Source organism: Thermobia domestica, chromosome 3, assembly GCF_964235325.1.
Source record: "Thermobia domestica chromosome 3, izTheDome1.hap1.1, whole genome shotgun sequence".
Lineage (NCBI taxonomy): Eukaryota > Metazoa > Arthropoda > Insecta > Zygentoma > Lepismatidae > Thermobia > Thermobia domestica.
The window spans coordinates 349345806-349362900 of NC_137456.1; the positions used below are offsets into that span (position 1 = coordinate 349345806).

The window sequence follows — 17095 nt, forward strand, 5'->3', positions numbered from 1 at the left end:
TATTTATTGTGTATTGTTGCATATCTCTTCATCAAAATAATCTCTTAATACTGAACAAATTATCTGTTAGTTACTTTCAATAATAGATTTCTGTATTTGTAAGTACAAGCAAGATTTGTTTCGACGGATTCGTACGATACAGAAAGAGAAATCTACAGAGGTTTCACTGAAACGAGTGCTGCGATTTCTTTGAAACGGTTCCTGAACGAAATCCAATACTCTTTCCTGTTTCCAGCATATGTATGGGAGTGATCACGGAACAAGTGACATAAAAGAATCACAGTTCCCCCGAAAATTGGAATCGTTTGTGTTTTACAGCTGCCCAGTGAGCGTGTTGTTTCGAGTGGCGACTCCTGTCGGTGATGCTGGGTTTGATACGAGATGACAGAACGCTGAGAGGTCGGAGCTATGTAGTCGGCGATGGGATACACCGCTTTACACAGAACAACGCGGCTGAAAGTCAATAGATTCGAGGCCAAACAGCATCATCATGGCAGCGGTCCTTTGAGGGAGGTAAGGCAGATGTTTAAGCTTTCCATTTCTCTGACTACACAATCTGCGGATTCTGTGCGTTACAAAACAATCCGTATCTCTCTGCTCCTTTGCGGAGGATACAACTGTTTCTTTCACAGTCATCTGTAACCTTACATGGCGAGCTATATATCCACCCCGTGACCTAGATCGAAGTGATGTATCGCGTGTGCAGCGCATATGAGAATAATAAAACGTCACACATGTAATTGTTGTACTGGTTTCCTGGTGAAATATGACGGGATAAATGCCACTAGATGTTATCATTGGTTGATAAAACGTGAGATATAAAAGTGTGAATGACAGCAAAATCTCAACTGATTGTTATCTCACGGAATTTCAATATTTAATAACGTTAAAAGCAGAACAAGATACGTCACGGTTGTGATTATTAAACAAAAGCACTAAATGTTGTCAGTTAAATTAGGTGTAATTAAAACTAGTTTTTTATTACTAAAACACATTATTGTATAAAAGATGTGATTTCTATGTTTACTTTATTTAGCAAAGGTTTATGGCTTGATTTCAGCTTGTATCAAACAGTTTGCAAAAATCACAATACACTATTTCATCTAAAACACATTTCTCCATATTCTGAGTAAATATTTAATTATTTTAAAATATTTGTGACTACCTTACACATTTCCACCTCATCAGCATGTGACACTTTTTAACTCTTATATGGTAAATCGTTAATAAAATATTAAAAATAATAATAGATTTATGTGTTAATTGTGAGAAGTACTACTTTTAGTTTAAATCTATGTCTAAAAATATGTTGCCAACCTTTCAAAAACGAATGTCCTACTACTTAAATCAGTTTCACATCTTTTATAGAAAGAGAATAGAAAAATATTTATCTATTAAGTATAGTTAATTTTTTTAAAAAAATAATTGATGGAATCGAATGTTCTTATTTGCTCTATATACAAAATATCCATTTCTCTTAGGGGTCACTGTGGCTCAGTGGTACAACGCCTACCTCTGGTACGTGGTGTCCCTAGTTCGATCACCGGCCAAGTAAATTTGTGGAGGACAACATCGTGATTGTGGATTTTCTCGGGGCACTTCCACCTTTTCATTCCACCAATTCTTCCATCATCATTCACTTGCCTTAATTATCTATCTCCCTTAGCCTAAAGGGAATAATCATGGGACGTTAAACTGAATTATACATTTCATTTTTTACATTTCAAATAAGTTTATCTTCTTTTGTTGAACTATCTTGTTTTTTTTCTGTATTTGTATTTATTTATTTGAATTGATTTGTTTTCATGATACTCATATTACTATTCGTAAATAAAGTGCTTTACGTTAAAAGAAAAAAAAACATAAATTTATATTCGTGCAGGAATACTTCAAAAACTTTGTATTAATAATATACAAAATATTGTTCCATAGTCACGGATTAACCTGAGGTAAATTTTCTAACCTGAGGTCTTTACAAAATGTCATATTATTTACATTAAAAAAAAATATTTAAGACTCACTTCTTCATTTTAATTAAATGAAAGCTTATGAATTATTATTATTATTATTATTATTATTATTATTATTATTATTATTATTATTATTATTATTATTATTATTATTATTATTATTATTATTATTATTATTATAAACCTTGGTAATAGACGCAGTCTTTTTGATCTAAAATTCTTACATAACCTATTACAGGGAGGCTTTTATTTAGATTGTTTTATTTCGTTAAGGGTCCGTTACTGCAGGAAATTTATTCCTTTTGTGTGTACTAATCTATTTTCTAAATCTTCTATTTACCTGTAACTGTATTGTAACAGCTAATAAATTCCATTTTAATTTATATCTATTCCAATTTAAATTTCCAACCGTTTGTCATCAATTCTTCAAACTTTTTAAAAGTTGTTAGTCTTGTTTGCATTGGTGCCTTTAATATTCGTATATATTTTCTTTTATTTGTATTAGTGTCTGTCTTTATATATATATATATATATATATATATATATATATATATATATATATATATATATATATATATATATATATATATATATATATATATATATATATATATATATATATATATATACAATTGATTCTCGTTTATGCATGCAATTTTACCATGTATTTTTTATTTACAGATATTATATGTTTGTTGTTTTATCTCTATATTCTTTCTCACTGATACATTTGCATCTCTCTTCTATTACTATTAAATTCTTTACTTTACAATTATACTGCAATGTATTTAGTGTATTTTGTATTTCCCTTAGCACACTAGTGACTGTTAATCTGTTGTTGCTAATAAGATGCTTAAAATTAAATTAAATTAAATTAATAATAATAATAATAATAATAATAATAATAATAATAGTTCAATAGTAAAATAAAAGTTCCCAAAATTAAATGGAATATATAATAATTATTTCAAAACAAATCTTAACCAACTTAACACAGTACCCGTTGAGGTGCTTCATAGACTGGTCTCAAAGATTATTTATCAGATTCTAAAGTACTTTTATATGAGGGTAATAGAAAGATTTACTCTTTCGAAAAATACAATAATCAAAAATTTATGTACTTATGTCGAAATTATTCGAAATTAAAAACGAATTTTTTTAGTTTAACGTGTCAAGATCATGTCCTTTAGGCTAAGGAAGATTAAGGTGAGTGAATGATGATAGAAGAATTGGTGGAATGAGAAAGTGGGAGGAAACGGGAATACCTCGAGAAAACTCGCGGATACAATTTGGGAACCACAAACTTACTTGCCCTGGGATCGAATCAGGGACCCGCAAGCACCAGAGATAACCGCTCTACCAACGAGTCACTGTACCCTCCGAAATATTTCATGCTCTGGCATCACACTAGATTCATTTGTTTCAATTGAGAATATTTCATGCCTTGACATGACCCTAGATTAATTTGCCGCAATTGAGAATATTTCAAGCCCTGAGATTACTCTAGATTCATTTGCCGCAATTGAGAATATTTCATGCCCTCACATCACTCTAGATTCATTTGTCTCAATTGAAAATATGTCATGCCCTGGCATGACCCTAGATTCATTTGTCTCAATTGAAAATATGTCATGCCCTGGCATGACCCTAGATTCATTTGCCGCAATTGAGAATATTTCAAGCCCTGAAATGACTCTAGATTCATTTTCCGCAATTGAGAATATTACAAGCCCTGAGATTACTCTAGATTCATTTGTCTCAATTGAGAATATTTCACGCTCTGTCATCACTCTAGATTCATTTGCCGCAATCAAGAATATTTCATGTGCTGACATTACTCTAGATTCATTTGTCTCAATTGAGAATATTTCATACAGTAAAGTTTCTTCCTTAGCTCTTACTCTTAACGTAACTGCTCTTTTACTTTTACTCATTCCCGACAGAAGCGAGTATGGTTCGAATATAAGACAACCTGTATGTCCACGCTTCATATAGCTTCCATAGTGAAAGGGGAATTAAAATCCAAAGAAAACGAAAGTAAAACATTTCCTCGTTTTCCTTCCACCAATCGCTTTTATCACGACCCTCAGAATACTGTATATTCTCAGTCCTTTCAACTAGTTTTATTTCTTCTTTTTATTTGTCTTCAATACTATTTTCCCTAAACTGCTCATAACACTTTACCAGCATCATGCTCATGGGCCGTAGAAGATTGTAATGCTACGTCCGCTACGTCCACGATAGCTCTTGAACGAAAGTAGATGTTTGAATTCTATGTTTTGCAATAGATAGCTACACTGAGAAAATTCCGCTATCCGGGCAGCGGTATAATGTACAATTATACGAAATCTGTATGTTTACTACGGAAATCTGTACGGAGTGTATATTCTCCATATGAAACATATGTACTGCCTTTCCCCCCACTTAGATGTCACATGATGCCGTTGCAGGATGTCTGACATCTAACAGTCTTCCGTATATTATATACGTATACTGCAACTATATATTCTATACGTCCATACGCTTTACGTACGCAACATACGTTTTTCTCTGTGTGAGACGATTATCTAGCCCGGGTTTGTTAATGGAGTGTATCCTTATCGTTTTTATGGGTAACGGTGACTTTAATGATGGCTATCCATTCCCTATTCATCCATAAATGTGCGATAAGTATGCCCAATTTCGCGCTATATTTTGTTTTGATATATATATATATATATATATATATATATATATATATATATATATATATATATATATATATATCGATCCAATGCCTTCGATCCCAGCCCCCGCCAAGTGAACTTTGTGGTGGACAAACACCGTGTGCATAGGTTTTCTCGGGGTTCTCCCGTTTCTTCCCGCTTTCTTCATTCCACCATTTCATTCATTAATCGTCATCACCGTCTCCTTTAGCCTAACCGGCATAATCGTGGAACGTAAAACTCAAAGATTTCATTTTTTTTTCGGTCCAATGCCAAAACCGCGAATGTGCAAATTTTGCTATTTTCACGTAAGTGCAGTTTCATGTTAATTGGGGCACACAGATTCCAGTACCAAAGTGCAATTTGTGAAACATGAGTATATTAGAAGTTATCGTCAATTCCTAAAACATGTACTTAAGTCTATATACTGATTTTTCGGAGTAAGTTGAATATTAAAATGCTTATAACTCAAAATCAAATGTACAAATCACATTCGCGGGATGGGATTTTAGTCTGAAGATCTGGGAGCCTAAAACATACGTGACTAATTGAACATCCTCTACATCATGCATTTATTATTATTATTATTATTATTATTATTATTATTATTATTATTATTATTATTATTATTATTAAATGAATCTAACTCTTATCTTCTGTTTCAAATGAGATAATGTGAACAAAATGTAGTTTACACTGTATAAAGTATTCAAAAATAATAATCCTCATGAAATACACATTGAGCAATAGAACATAAAAGATCATCAAGTTTGCATATAATTCTTTCAGTAATTCCAGTAAAAAAAAAAAAAAAAAATGTCTGTCCCCTTCGAATGTGTAAGTGCCGAACTGTATACAGTTAATGGAATAAATTTTAAAATGCAGGCGTAATAAAAACAACACCTAACCTGCATAACAGACCAAGTGAGAAAGAAACAAATTCTCTTACATAAATGTCTGTCTTTCCTATTCTCTCCTATCGTTTTTATCTCACAGAATTCTCAAATGTCATAATTATTATTATATATAGACTTCATATAATGCTGTGTGTAAGATCTACATTGTAAATCAAAAATTTTTGAGTTCTTACAAAGTGAGCATTGAATGACCATCACCTGGATTTTCCAGACTACACTCCTTTCTTCACGTAGCAGAACAGTAAAGTGTTTTAGTAATAATTTTAAATGTTTACAAGGTTTATCCAACAAATGGTACGTGTGGTATGTTTGATTACTTATTTTCGAAAAAAGGTTTTATCTTCCTTTGTTTTTACTTGTACCGAAAAAAAACAACCGAAAACCTTATTGAAATTAAACTTATAACTGATTTTCAACTATGGCTACGGAAATTTTGCGTATAGCAACACACTGCTTGTTATTTCTCCTTACAGATGATTTAATAAATTTTGAAATCTGTACTATAAATACCTAGTGAAATGGAAAGCCATGCATCAAATTATAATAGGCCAAAAAAATTACATCAGTTTTTTTATATTTCATATAGTTTCTTAGAAGTCCTCTACATGGCAGAAAAGGAAAATATTCCTTCGTATAACGGAATACCTCTTCTCGATTATCAATGATGAAAAGTATCTCCGCAAGTTTTCACCAGAAGTGTTTAAACTCGCGAGACGAAACCTCGGGAGCTATGCGCCAACGCTCAACAGGGCTCGGACTGAATAATTGAGCGCTACCTCGAGTGAGCCCGAGCTCCAATAAAATAAGTGAGCGCGAGCCCAGTTGAGAGAACTGGGTGCGAGCCCAGTGTAAAATGGCCATCTATGCTTTTCACAAGTTTGTACTATTTCATTTTACGAGATACTGTGAAAACTCAGGAATCATGTGAAATTGGGCTTTCTTGCCTTGTTTCCCGTAACGTTAATATGCAAACCTCAAAGCACATAGAAGTTTCCGGTTGCATAACAATCTAGGCAAATATGTAGATATTCTTAATTCTTACCGTAAACGTAAACGCAAACCCTTTCATCCAGTGGCATATCCAGGGGACGATCGAGGCAATCGCACCCCCCCCCCACACACACACAAAGAGGAAATTTTCTTATTTTGTATATATAAATAAAATCCATCCCAGAGTTTGGCGCTCTTAAAAGTAGCTCTAAGTAGCAGTATTAAAACCCACCGCCCCCACCCAGAAGGCCGTCCTGGATCCGCCCCTGCTTTCATCGTAAATATACGTACGTTTCATGAGATCCTTTTAATTGTCTCTACCAGATTCTGTGTAATATTAAAGGAGCATACAATAAGATACAGCCCACGAAAATAAGTTCAACAGTAGTTATTAACTAGCAACATCAACAATAAAAAACAACTATAAAAATGAAAAAGGGAGCTGAACACCCCGGATCTAACTGACGAAACTAAGGAAAATCTTGGAAACACTTCATCCTGAACGGCCGACTGGTTGATTCAAATCCTTAGCCATGCTAACTCTAACATTATCGTACATCCACTTTCTCACTGGTTATTTGTTCCATTTAGATAATTTTCTTAGTTCTCATTGAGCTCCGTCCACCTTGAGCGTCATCGAGACTATTTACACGTACTTAGAAATCTTATCAGAACATTTTCAGTTTTATGTCCTGTGTTTATTCCCTGCAGGCTAAAGAAGGCGAATAATTAATTACACTGATTGAATATGGAACGAATTGGTAGAATGAGAATGTGAGAGGAGAATTCCGAGATTAGTGTTGCCCACGAGATGAGAATGTTGTTATATCACACTCTCTGTGGACCTCTTGTGATTCAAAAAGATTCCGGTAACTTCTAGATGAAATTAAAAAAAGAAAAATAGGTCATAAATTTTGTACATAATTTTACAAAATCAGACTATAAAATTTTCGAGACGAGACGAGACGAGAAAGCCTTATTTCTCGTCTCATCTTCTAGGCATCATATTCGTCATATTGTCCACCACAAACTCACCAGATTGAACGAAGGGCCCTTCACCAGAAGTTAGCGCTGCACTATTGAGCCAACGTGCTGACACTTGCTGAAATATGAGATTTGTATTAGTTCTGGATTTTAATTTGGGAGTGTTTAGCGAGAGGTACAACAATAAAATCTCATAAATCAAAATTAAAAGACTTTGAAATGTGAATTTAAATGTCTGTTAGTGAATTGTCTTACACATTGAGCAAAGCTTAGCAGAAACAAATTTCTCTAGCACATATATCCTTATGTTAATAAATATTTCTTTTCCATGTTATAGATTAACAATAGGGGACAATAGGAAAACAATAGAAAGAAATGCAGAGGTCTTATTAAGTGCTTGCAGAGACATGTGTTTAGAAGTAAATGCAGGGAAAACTAAATAAATGGAAGTACGTCGGGATCATAATACGGCAAATTATGGATGCGTTAAAATATTAAACAATACTTTTGATAAAGTGGGTACTTTCAGATATTTGGAATTAATATTAACAGACGAAAACCATATTCACGAAGAAATTAAATGTCTACTGAAAGCAGGAACTTCGTGTTATTATTGAGTTCGAAACCTCTTGTCGTCGCGAATTCTATCGAGGAATTTGAAGCTTAAAATATATAAATCGATAGTCATGCCTGTTGTTCTATATGGTTGCAAAACATGGTCGCTTACCAGGAAGGAAGAGCATAGACTGAAATTATTTGAGAACAAGATCCTGAGACGAATATTCGGACCCAAGAGGAACGGGAATGGGGAATGGCGGAAAATTCATAACGAGGAAGTACATAATTTATACGGTTTACCAAACATTGTTAGAGTCATCAAGTCTAGGAGGCTCAGGTGGGCAGGTCATGTAGCCAAGATGGAAGAAAGTAGAAACGCTTTCAAAGCCGTAACTGGAAGACCAACCAGGAAACGACCATTTGGAAGACCTAGGCGAAGATGGGAGGACAATATTAAGGTGGATCTAGCAGAGATAGGAATACAAAGTACACTGAGAAAAAAAATTGTAGGTGACATACTTAAAAAGATAGGTTACATGCGTAATTCCTGTAGTTTTTGGACTTAACGTACAGCAGACGTATAACTGAAAATGCATGTTTTATAATACTTTCTGTATAAGTGTTCCATCTATACGTACTTTCCGTATGAAACAATGTAGGCAGTCAGGATCTCACACAAAAATGGACGTATATAACATATAGCGGACGAAGTAACATAAGTATATGCATGTGATATACGGAAAACTGTTAGATGTCAGACATCCTGCAACGGCATGATGTAACATCTAAGGGCAGTGCCTATGTAGCATACGGATAACGTATGCTCCGTACTGATTTCTATAGGAAGCAAGAGGATACCATATATTTGTACAATATACCGCTGTCCGGAGAACGGATTTTTCTCTGTGTAGGAACTGGATCCAGTTGGCTAAGGATAGAAGTCAATGGAGAGCTTTTGTGAACGCGGCATTGAACCTCCAGGGTCCATAGGCCATAAAGTTAGTTATAGATTAACGTTTAACTCTAACTCTCTTTTAGTCTTGATTGTTCAGGGTTAATTATTGTAGAGACGAAGTAATGATGGGCTAATACTTCCTTACTAGACCTTTGTAAACTACATCAATCACCCACTGTATGGGCGATAATGAACGTTCGACGAATACTATTTCCCTTACGAGAGATATCAGTCTATCTCTGTTGTAATTTAAATCTAAGTCTATTCAATGCAGAAGATTGAACTTAAGGTTGGTTTAAAGGAACAAGCTTTGCCGATAGATGTCACTACAGTTTTCGTATCTCTCTCATGTATTTTTACCATTCACGAAAATTCAAGATTTCTGTTACAAATTTCAAATTACAGATTTCAATTTTTTAAATCAGCAACTGCATAACCTATCGAAAGTAACAATCTGTGTCGATATTTTATTTAGAATTTTCTTCATTGTTGAAATGCCTTAATTGTTGAAATTCGATATCCAAATCTTTAACAATATACTGTTCCAACAATGATGAAAATTCTTAATAAAAAATCGGTGCGGATTGCTAGCTTCGATAGGTTATGAATTTCCTTCTATAAAAATTTGAAAACTGTAGTTTGAAGTTCGTAAGAGAAATCGTGAATTTTCGCGAAAGGTAAAAATTACATGAGAGAGATACGAAAACTGTAGTAACATCTATCGGCAAAACTTGTCCCTTTAAACCAACCTTAAGTTGTGTTCATGATGATAAGCAACATAGATCGAGCGTCATCTGCATTTTGAATTGCACTGGACACAATCTTTAAAATTACCTAATATTCTGAGTCGCACCCACGAACGGGGTCCAACGGGTCCGGTCCCCCTGAAAATTTCCAACTCAACACACATTTGTACACTTTCTGAATGAAACTCTACTTGTTTAGCAGGGAAATGATTGATGTAGCATGAACATTTGATCTTACACTTCATCTGTACTCTGTCTATTATTAACACAATTCTATCATTTTTTCTGACAATATATGTAAAAGTATTTTACAATCACTTATCATAATAATACTCATTCAATAGCACATAGACATAGTAGCTTGTAATATTGGACCGCTCTCCAAACTTTGGAGCCCTCCCCACAAACATTTATGGGTGTGATCCTGTAAAGGGACAAGTTTTGCCGATAGATGTCACTACAGTCTTCGTATCTCTCTCATGTATTTTTTTTTTTTTTACCATTCACGAATACAATTTCTCTTACAAATTTCAACCTAGAGACTTTTTTTTTTTTTTTTTTTTTTTTTTTTTTTAAGAGAAGGAACTTCATAACCTATTAAAGGGAACAATCCGTGTCGATTTTTCATTTAGAATTTTCTTCATTGTTGAACCAGTTTCATTGTTTAAAGTTTGGATATCTTTTTCAACAATGAAGAAAATTCTAAATAAAAAATCGGCACGGATTATTGTCTTCGATAGATTATGAAGTTCCTTTTCTAAAAATTTGAAGTCTGTAGGTTGAAACTTGTAAGAGAAATCATGAATTTTCCTCAAAGGTAAAAAATACATGGGAGAGATACAAAGACTGTAGTGCCATCTATCGGCAAAACTTGTCCCTGACTTGACTTGAAGCCATATGCAGTCTGAAAACTTTTCTGAGTCCGTGTTCTAGAAGCTTCAGAACGAACTTTGAAATTTAGGAAGCAAGAAATACGTATGTGCCAGCTTCTGCGTAATGAGTTCATTCGTTATGTAAGTAAAGCTATCATTAGAGCATAAGGCGAGTTCACAGACGTGATTGTATAACAGAGGGTTCAGGTATGCTACATTTCTTCACATACAATTATTTACAAGTGAACTAAGTTCCTTTTTTTCTAATATTTTGCAAACTTATTATTAAGTATTCTGTCCTTTGACAGGTCATGGGACTAATGAGGTTTCTATTTTTCTTTTATCTTTTTTCTTTCTTTGTTTTCATGTTTAGGTCTGGAAATGTTTCTTTCACGTTTCTCGATCTTTAGCTTCCTCTTTTAAATTTTTTCTTCTATTTTTCAAATCATAGATCAGTTGTGTTCTTCTTCTTCCTATCCTTCGCTTTCCTTCCATCTTCCCTTCTATGGCGGTATGACGAAGGTAATTTCTTCCCAAGATGTCTCCAATCCAATTGGCCTTCCTACGAAGAATGCTGGCTAAAACCGTCCTCTTCTCTCCTATCCGTTTTAAAACATCTTCGTTTGTTATTCTCTGTGTCAATTTTATCTTCTCCAGCTTCCTCCAACAGCACATTTCGAAGCTCTCTAAATATTTCTTTTCTAACATTCGTAATGTCCAAGTTTCCGAACCATACATTCCAATCCTCCAGACATAGCACTTAACCGACTTCGTCCTTAGTCCAATATTGAGCCTGCTAGTTAAGAGTGATCTTTTCTTGTTGAATGCTTCTTGACCTGCTCCTTGGTGCAGTAAGCATCTCTCGTCAAAATACTTTCCAGATATCTTCTTGAAATTATCAACTCTTCAAGTTCTCTTTGTTCTACTCTGACCCGCAAGGACCTTCTTCCACGGGATATGCTCATAATTTTCGTTTTTTCAATGCTGACTTTCATTCCACATAGTTCCGCAGTGTCAACTATTTTGTCCATCGTCTCCTGTAGTCCTTCTTCGGTTTAGCTATAATTACCATACCATCTGCTTATCTGGTCTTGTTAATAATTTGTCCTCCTCCAATCTTAAAATCCCCAATTCTCATTAATGCTTCCTTCATTAAACATTCACTGTAAATGTTGAAACAATTGGGGCGACATACTACATCCTTGTATGACTCCTCTTCTAATTTCCACGCCATTGGTTTTTCCTTCAATCAAGCGCAACTTCACTCGTTGTCCTATGTACACGTTGCTGATGACTCGTCAGTCTCCTCAGTTGACCTCGATTTCTTAAAATATTTTCAGAAGTTGTTCCAAGCTTTTTGTAAGTCGATGAAGCATAAACATCTCTTTCTTTACGTCAAGAACTCGTTCTGATATAATTCTCATCAACCCAATATAATCTCTGGTGCATTTTTCTTTCCGGAATCAAAGTTGATCTTTTTCCAACATCTCTTCTCTCTTACTTTCCAGTTGCCTGTTCAGTATGTGTGCAATACTCTTTCCAGTCTGGTAAATAAGGCTAATGCTTCTCTGTCGTTACATTTCTTTGGTTACTTTTTTTTTGGGGGGGGGGAGTAATGCAATCATTGTAACATTGTGAAAGTCATTTGGTCATTCTCCACTGAGGTAGGTCTTGTTCATAAACTTATAGCACTAAAATCAAAATTATCTTTGACTCGAAAGACAATCTAAGATTAAGAATATCACATAGTATACTGGTATAGTAGAATACTCTTCTTTTTAGAAGATCTCCAGGTTCGATTTTTGGTGGGAGCTCATGTGGTTTGGGATGGATGTTCAGCTGTAGATACCCGTCTCAAACAGCCTTATCAGTTCTGAAGGAGTTGTTTAAGTTCCAAAGTCACATCTTCATTTCAAATCGTTTCAATCATTTCTTGTTGCTTTATCATAAAATTCATGTCTCTGTTTTGCAAAATTCGCCACGAGTTATTTGATAAGTAGTATATAATTTTACTCAAACCAAACAAGCTCGGTGATGGTGTTGTGACTATGCGGACAGTGCACTGGTGGTTTAACAAAGTTTAACAACGGTGACAAAAGACTCGAAAACGCACCACGTGCCAGAAGACCAACATATGTACAAAATGAAGATCTTCAGGCAGCAATTGAGGCGAACAGTGGCCAGACATATGAGAAACTGAGACTACAATTCAGTGAGAGTGGAGAAACCATTCGGCAACACCTGAATCAACTTGACAAGGACTACAAGTTGGGTCACAAATGATTTGACTCCGGATCAGAAGGCAACGCGAGCAGACACTTGTGTTTGTTTGCTGTCTCGTCGGAGGAAGGAACTATTTCTGCACTGGGTATTGACATGTGATGAGAAGTGGGTCCTGTTCGAACTTCCACGGTGCCATCATCATTAGTTTGCATTCCATGAACCGGCTCCAAAACAGTCGAAACCAGCACTGCACCAGAAAAGTTCGTCCTGTGTATTTGGTGGAGTGCTCGCTGCATCGTTCATCGGGAACTGCTCAGAGCATCAATGCAACTGCGTACTCTCAGCAGTTGAGCAGTGTTCAAGAAAAACTTAAAACTCTGAATCGCAAAGGGGTCCTCCTGTTACAGGACAACGCTAGCGTCACGTAGCTAGGATGACACAGGACATCATTCTACGCCTTAAATGGGAAACACTATTGCATCCGCCATACTCAAAGCCATTCTCAACTGAATAATAAGCAACAAAACTGCATCCACAACAGCACTCAACAAATAACCAACTCACACTCTCTTCAGAATGACATTCACGTGACAATTTTTTAACCCTGGCAACGTTGACATATAGAAGGAGGGTACGGGAGTGTCGCAAGAGTCAGGCAGAAAAAATGTTGAAATTTTTCTCCCTCTGCCTCAGCCCCCGCTGGTAAACAAGCTAGCTCCCTATAATAATAGACGAGCCACCTCTAAAAAAAAATAACCACCCTACTTTATAGAAGATCAGTGGCGGCGATTGGACGTTAAAAGTGTGTGTGTGTGGGGGGGGGGGTAAGACATGATCTGAATATTCGTATGATAATGTTAGTTTCCCTGGTTGCTTCTAACACTTTATTTGACGAAATGTTGTATAACTAATGGGATACTATCTTTTTCAGTTAAAATACTGTATATCGAATTTCAAATGTTATTAAGTAAATTGACAAGAGCAACGCAAGTAGGTACTAGCCCTTTGTACTTTTAAACGAAGATGTAAGATTTGATTCCTTGGTCATAAATATCTTAAAATTTTGACTGGACTGACTCCTATGACATAGACAGTTTCTTTTGACTCCCTAATAATATTTAAAAAAAATACTAGGTTTGCTTTCCTGTTGAGCAGATTCTGAACAATCAAAGACAGCAAATTATGAGGTTAATACAGAATTGAAGGACTGAAGAGATATTTATTATGTTATTGATTGTAAAGTACTTGCGAAGTTATATTTATGATGCTAACCAGTTATTATTAAAATAAGCAGATAATTGTAGTATTGCAGTTATTGTGATATTAGTTGAGCATTTCTTTGACGAAATAGGAATAAAGAAATGTTATTGAGTTCTACTGAAGTTTTTTCAGTTTGTACCAAACTTTCATACGGATAAGAAGTAAGTATTATCAGATCCAAGATAGTGCTGGATCAGATCCAAGACAGAAACGCTTCTTACAGAGGGCTGGAGAGAATTCCAGTTGAATAATTCTAGACTATCGTTTACATTACAAATAAAAATGAAATGAAATCTTTGAGTTTTACGTCCCACGGTTATGCCGGTTAGGCTAAAGGAGACGGTGATGATGAGTAATGAATGAAATGGTGGAATGAAGAAAGTGGGAGGAAATGGGAGAACCCCGAGAAAACCCACGCACACGGTGTTTGTCCACCACAAAGTTCAATCGCCCCGGTCACCCTGCCCACGCGTTGGTTCTGCTTAATAGGTCATTCACTATTACTAAAGCGCTCCTTGATATTGGTCATTTTCGATGATTTTTATATATCCCCTCTCCTCCCCATGTTGCGGGCCACGGCATTGGAAGTGTCATTGTTCATCTCAATGACCTCGAAAATATGAATTCGACACCGATATTGGTCATTTTGATTTTATATATATATGTCCCCCTCTCCTCCCAGAATTTTTGCTGGGCTCAATTTTGATTTAAGTGGCATCAGAAGTGTCACTGTTCATCTAGGCGACCTCAAATACTATATATTCTGCACTAATATCGGTCATTTTCGATCATTTGTAAATGTCTTTCCCCTCCTTTAAGTTACGTCGTCAAAGTGATATGACAGAAATCATCTCATGTTTGAACTTAATCTAAGTTGAAAATTTGATCGAGATCGGTCCGGTGGTTGAAAAGTTATTAAGTTTTATTTACTTTTATATATCTCCCCCTCCTACCTCCTCCCCTAAGCTCTATCGTCAAAGTGAATAGATAAATAAAATCCCAGACCCGAACCTTATCTACGTTGAAAATTTGATCGAGATCGGTCAGGCGGTTCAAGAGTGAAGTCACACAGACAGTCACTTTCATTTTTTTTACATATATCTCCTCCCCCTCCCCTACGATGCACCGTCAAAGTTAAATGATAAAAATTATTCCAAGCCCAAACGTCATCTATGTTGAATTTTTGATCGAGATCGGTTGAGTGGTTATTAGTTATTAGGTCAAGAGTTATTAGGTTTTATTTATTTTTATAGATTTGTCCCCTCCCCTCCCTTCCCCTAAGGTCTACCGTTAAAGTGATATGATAAAAACCACCCCAGGTCCCAACTTCACCCATATTGAAAATTTGATTAAGATCGGTCCTGTGGTTAAACGGTGATGAAGTCACAAAAATGGTCGCTTTTATTTTTATTCTTTTTACATATATATATATATATATATATATATATATATATATGTGTGTGTGTGTGTGTGTGTATATATCCCCCTCCCAGGTTCCACCGTAAAAGTGAAATAACGAAAACATCCCAGGCCCAAAACCTTATCTATGTTGAAAGTTTAATCCAGATAGGTCTGGTGGCTCAAGAGTTATTAAGTTTCGTTTATTTTTATAAATTTCTCCCCTCCCCTTCCCCTCTTCTAAGTTCTACAGTTAAAGTGATATGATAAAAACTATCTCAGGTCCGAATCTCATGCGTGTTGAACATTTTTTAAAGATCGGTCGAATGGTTTAAGCGTGATGAAGTCACAAAGACAGTCACTTTTTTTTCATATATCTCTCGCTCCCCCTCTCCTTTGTTGCACTGTAAAAGTGAAATGAAAAAAAAACATCCCAGGCCTGAACCTTATCTATGTTGAAAATTTGATCGAGATCGGTCGGGTGGTTCAAAAGTTATTAAGTTTTATTCATTTTCATATATTTATGATACGATAATTCGGTAACAGGCGGGGATCGAAACATTTTTGGGGTGATTGTAAGTCAAAACTAATTTGTTGGGTCAATAACGATTCAATTTGGATCAAGGGCCGATTTCACTATTTTACTAGGAAAGACCCTTTAGGCTTTAATTTAACCCTATCCTCGATCATAGTCAACTTCAAAAGAAGAGGCTTAGGGATAGATCTTTGAGGTATTCTTTTCTCTTCCTGGCCTTGACTAGATGGTCAGCTTCATCCTATAACGATAATTCTGGTTTTTTAATGTCAATATTGAGCCATTAAACACACAAAATTACTATTTTGTACACTTTGTTTAATAATTATAAATGAGAAGCGTACAGTTTACTTTCTACACAAATTTCTAAGATGTCTGCTTAACTAACTGAATAATTTTATTTATTTCTGTTGTCATGACGACGACATCAATCTTAGATTACATAAAAACATTTGAACATTTTTTTTAATATATTGACATTATAAATATGTTATTTCTTTTTCTTTCTCTTCTTCTATTAACAGAATCTGCCTAGTATATATTTAAAATACATTATGGCCCAAAACTACAAGTAAATTACAATGGCTACAAGCAAAATATACAACATACTGTTGTACTCCCTGAAACTTTAAATTATTTGTTAGATAAATATACGTAAGAAACAATAAACAGGGGCCGCGGTGGCTCAGTGGTAGAGCGTTCACCTCTGGTGCATGGGGTCTCGGGTTCAAACCCTGCTTCCGCCAAGTGAACTTTGTGGTGGACAAACACCGTGTGCGTGGGTTTTCTCGGGGTTCCCCGTTTCCTCCCACTTTCTTCATTCCACAATTTCATTCATTTTTCATAATCACCGTCTCCTTTAGCCTAACCGTCATATCCGTGGGACGTAAAACTCAAATATTTCATTTCATTTCATTTCAAACAATAAATATGCAACAAACTCCTACAGTATATGTCGTTGAAAAAATAATCTGATTTGGCT

The 17095-nt window shown here is 35.2% G+C and overlaps 1 protein-coding gene across 3 annotated transcripts in view; it reads left to right on the forward strand.

Annotated features, from left to right (window-relative positions):
* Positions 1 to 346: 346 nt before the first annotated feature.
* LOC145681293 (glutamate [NMDA] receptor subunit 1-like) overlaps positions 347 to 17095 on the forward strand; it is a 132644-nt gene continuing 115895 nt past the window's right edge. The window contains exon 1 of one of the 3 annotated variants that reach the window (XM_081752934.1): positions 347 to 513. The gene's annotated coding sequence lies outside the window, so the exon portion shown is untranslated. The remainder of the gene's footprint in view (positions 514 to 17095) is intronic. The other 2 variants (XM_081752937.1, XM_081752935.1) reach the window with 2 other exon arrangements.